General features: G+C 36.0%; 1 long non-coding RNA gene across 1 annotated transcript in view; it reads left to right on the top strand.

The window, feature by feature from the left end:
* Positions 1 to 3,689, top strand: part of LOC140921286 (uncharacterized) — a 6,881-nt gene extending 3,192 nt beyond the window's left edge. The window contains exons 2-3 of the long non-coding RNA XR_012164004.1: positions 1,724 to 1,806; positions 2,172 to 3,689. This is a non-coding gene — a long non-coding RNA (uncharacterized lncRNA). The remainder of the gene's footprint in view (positions 1 to 1,723; positions 1,807 to 2,171) is intronic.
* Positions 3,690 to 5,000: the final 1,311 nt, after the last annotated feature.

Raw genomic sequence — 5,000 nt, 5'->3', positions numbered from 1 at the left:
AAAAGATCATTCCATTACTTCTCACTACCTCTTCTCTCGACTGCCTATTGACATTGTCAGCAGAAATTTTGTGTTGTTGAAAATCTCAATAATGATAATGATAATGATAAATAAATAATATTTAATAAATCACTCCAATTATAGTTTAAAAAACATTTCGGAGGTGGTCTTGTAGATGACGATGAGGCCCGCGTCTCTTGATGAAAAAACAATACATATAGCCAACATTTCAACTGAGTTTACTTCTTTAAATGGGTGGAAGAGGAGTCTGGAGTTTTTGACACTTGAATTGACCTTACGTAATGTCCGCAACAAAAATTCAATGTCAATTTTCTTAGGAAAGTGCCAGTAGCCGGATAATATTTTATAGCCTAATGATAGTGTAAGGCACAGATTATAATACACACATACTTTTATGTTAACTGTATGTTTTCTTAGATGTTAAAACTTTAAAATTTCCTTCCAAAAATTCCAAGATTCAAATTCTCTGTATTTCATGCCTTCTCACATTAGGCACATGGACAAGATGAACAAGATCTCAGTAATTTCAAACAGCCCATTGTTTCAGCTTTCTGTTGGTTAAGTTTCATTGTGCAAAATTTTATTTGAAAAAATTCAAAATGTCATTGTCTTGCATGGAATTGCCCTTCTGTTCATTAAAAGAAATAAAAGTGGTTTCCCATGAATTTTCACGCAACCCAAAAAATTGTTATCCATGAGATTTGAAATCATAGGGCTTAAAACCAAATTTCACCTGTATATCCTTTACAACTAAAGTGTTTCATGCGGCAAAAAAGTAAATATATCGCGTTGCCATTTCATTTAAGGGTGCTGTCAACTAATCTGACTTGTGTCGAGGTGTTTGCTCAAAGCAACCGTACACAGAGCTGTACGGTTTTCTTCACCATGGTACGTATGAGAGGGTGCATTGATTTAATTATTGCTGTACTATCTTATTTCCTTCTTTCACATTTGTTGTATATCATGTGAAATTGAGCCTCCATCACCTTTTGGAGCACCAGCCTTAACTTACTGCAGTGGATCGCATGCTTATCTGCTGTTGTGGTTCCATTTTATCCTTGGTTTTTATTTTGGTACTCCTTTGTATTTTCCTTTCTACTTGACCAAGGGGACACAGATCACATAGTTCTACCAAATAATAGATCCCATCTAAGCTGTCTACTATATGCAGATGATTTAGTTTTGATGTCCCAGTCAGATCAAGGACTAGAAAATGCTCTCTCCATCCTTTCAGAGTATTGTGCACATTGGCTTTCATCGCTGAATCCAAAGAAGACTAAAATTATGATTTGCAAGAAGAAATATAGGAAGTTGACCCTTAATAAACATTGTTTTCATATCAGTAGGCTCAACATAAGAAATTGTTGTTGTTTTGGTGGTATTTGGGTACATCTCTGATAATGAGCTTAGAACAAAGGAAAATTAAATTTATACCAAGGACAAAATTGAACCAGTCACAGCCACATGAGGATTTGGGCTGGTGCTCTCAAGAAATGTTAGGACCTCTCTAATTCTGTAGCAATTTATTGACCACAATTTGTGTTAGTCTTAGAACTAGGCATTTCCTTCATGAATGTGTTTTTCCTTGACAACGTAGAATATCTTGTGAGGATCTTTGTAAGGTATCACGCTCAAGAGGGTGACTTTGTGGTCAAGTTACCTTATGTTAACTTAATAATTACTTTTGTTGATCCTCTCACAGCTCACATCCACTTTAGCCTGGTTCAAATGAAGTTGATCAGATTGCTATAGTCATTGCTGTTCTTGATGTTGGAAGTTACATAGGTGAGTGAGTATACAACCATGTTCATGACAGTACATTACGCGCGCAGGGGTCCTAGGTTCATGGGGCTACCAACACACAAGTCTGCCGTTCGCTCTTGACCTGCGGTAAAGAAATGACGGCCATTAGAAAATTTTAACTCCATGAATAATTATCAAATCAACCCTTGACATTAATTGGTCATTTGGAGCCGTGTGTACGCAACATTTCAGGAAATTTATAATCAATTGGATTAGTTGTTATATGCTCGAAAAGTGTAGGAATTCAGTGTGTAGCTTCAGATTCAGGTCTTAGCAACTTTCATAGTTTAAATCTGTGTCAACAAATAAGCAAAATTCTCTCTTTTCTTCGGTTGCCACAGGGTTAGATGCGACTGCCGCTGCTGTTGTTGTGAGTTGTGCTCTAGCTGTCAAGTGCATCGATCAAGGATGGATCAGGGATAAAGGGCGAATTTGACAACCACCAAAACAACAATGAGTATTATTTTTTAAGTACAATTTGTGATGTAATATGTCGTGAACTATGTGAAATTTTAGTGCAAATTTACATTTTATCTGTCTTTAAGTCAGACTGAATGACAAAAAATGATAATTTTAGTAGCTAAATCAGTTTTGGGAAAAAAATATAATCTCCTCACTACTGAAAGGGTTTTTTTCCTCACAACATTTACTTGAGATGTGACGAAATTAATTTGGAAATTATTTTAAGGATTCATTATAGCAGAAAAAAAATCTGACTGGTATTGCTTCACACTAGGTCAGCAGGAGATTATATAATATTCTAATAGAACATAAATAAAGTAAATGATCATTTCACAGCTTCATGTTTAGACAAGTAACTACAGGAAAAATTGACATAGCCACAGTCAGCAACACTGATAAGAAAAGTGAATGATAACAAATGTGTTTCCCAAAATGTAATGTCTGCGACATTTTTCAGTTATGTCTGCTACGGAAACTTTTGTTTGTAGAATCATTGGAATAAGGTTGCGTGGAATTTGTTTTGGACAGTTGAAAAATTTAATTATTACCATGGTTTGAAGGCATTCCACGGCTTCTTCTGAATTTATATCATGCACTTGTTAGTCCTTATTTAAGGTCTCGGTAAAGGAAAACGAGGTGCCAAAGGCTACAAAGGCAAGTTATATATCAAATTAAAGCTAAAAGACTAAATTACCTTATGAAAAGATTTTATTTCATCCAATTTCAAAAGGCGCTTAAGTTTTTTGCTCTCGAACTCAGAGGTATCGAGTTTACTGCTGAAGCTCCAGCCCTTTCGCGTTGTTAAATATTCACTTCCTTTTTATTGTATCTGATTGACAGATAAAAGACCTAAAAAAGGGTGTGAGGAAATTTGCATATGTCTCGTATTAGCGGAATTATTGCATTTCAAACTAAAAAGTCGAATCTCGAGCGTGATTTACGCAAAGAAACTGACATAAAATGAGTTACAAAGGGAAATCGGAAAATTCCTCACAGTCTTCCTTTACAGTCTTTTTTCTTTCAACAACCAAGCTATTTCTTGTATGACGTCCACGCTAAGACAGCTCCAAAAGTCCCCTCAATAAGTTTGTGAAACTCAGCACAAAACATCACTATAAAACGCGATTATCTGCCAAGGAGTGTTTCTCTATTTCTCTACAACCTAGAAAATGAACCATTGTAATTTTAGTCTATTTTTTCTAATAACAAAACCCCTATGCTTGAGTTTGTGTGAGGGGTTTTTCTTTTTTGCTTTTCCTTTTTTCTTAATATGTAATTTAATAACGCCTTTATTTATAATGTTTGTTCTGCCTAGATTAGCACTATGGCTACTTGCAGGGCATAAAATATTGTAAGCTTATGGATCTTAAATAAAATACATTGTTGTTGGTGATCATGAAAAAGGTACCGTTTATTGTAACGGTAAACTGGTAGAAAGTGAAAAATTTCTGTGTAACAGGGGCACCCAACGAGAATATAGTTCAAAACCACTTAAACATAGCATTGTTAAACGTGTTTTAGTACTTAAACGGTGGATATGGGCATATATTTATCCCCTATAAATTTTTCATCTGTTCGGATTTCCTAGCTGAAAGTCTAGTGATCCGAAAATTTTAGGGATCAAAACTTACCTGTTTAAAAATTTCAGCCAGAAAAAAGCCTCCCGAAAATTCTAGGTGACCTTTTTAGGGTAAAAATCCGTTGAAAATGGGCAATTTTACCATTTTTTAGATGTTCGAAAATCCTAAGAGGCAGGCAAGCAAGAAATTTTACAACAAATGTTCCGAAAATTCTAGACCTCAAATCGTCTTCCGAACAGATATTTTTCCGAAAATTGTCGTTGGGTGCCCCTCGTGTAACTCGATGTAAAAGCAGTCTAGAAGTGTTGAGACTACCAAGAATGTCTTCATTGCTTGAAAAATTTAAAAAGGGTATTTTCCGCGATGTTTACATTCTGCGGGTTCCCCACCCCCGTCACACCCCCCTCTTGAGCCAATCAAAGAGCACTTTCTGCGACATGTACCGCGGACCAAATATCGCTGTCACTACAATATGGCTGCTAGCTTCCTGGTAATTTCTACTCTTTCAATTATTGAAATCATGCTCCTGGAACGAAATGTAGACTCATTCACAGATTTGAATCAAGCCTTCTTTTGTGCGAGGAAGTTTTTGAACTGAATGAATGGAATCGGAACCGGAATTGATGCAATTCCCAATGGTAAGAGCTGTAAATTTCCGCTTCACGGAGCGTTAACAAATGGCACTACATTGTATCACTTTAATAAGACGGTTATTGGCAGCTAGAGATCTAACTACCTTTACAATCATTGCTAACTTTTACACTGTCGAATTAATATTATACAGGAACATGTGCAACCATTTTGAAACCGGTATTTTGTTCGTAGGGACCAGGTAATGAAATTGACGCCCGTAAATTAATCCTTTCGGAATGATTTTCAAGCGGTATTCAGTCTGGAAGGGGTGAATACCACCCAGAAATAACCCTGACTATGACCTGAAACTAAAACTTTGATCTATGCGGGTTTTTTACGTGCATAAAACTTGTCCAACGCTGACCGCCAACATTATAGTTTCTCAGCCATGATTTCAAACGGGGAAAGATTTTATGGACCCCCAAAGATAAACCAACACAATGTTAATGTAAAACTTTGAGTGGAATTTATTACCTCATTTTCAGTATCTGACACTTGTTA

Source organism: Porites lutea, chromosome 12, assembly GCF_958299795.1.
Source record: "Porites lutea chromosome 12, jaPorLute2.1, whole genome shotgun sequence".
In the NCBI taxonomy this organism is placed as follows: domain Eukaryota; kingdom Metazoa; phylum Cnidaria; class Anthozoa; order Scleractinia; family Poritidae; genus Porites; species Porites lutea.
The sequence above is the reverse complement of the archived record's forward strand: the minus strand, read 5'-3'. Positions and strand labels throughout refer to the sequence as shown.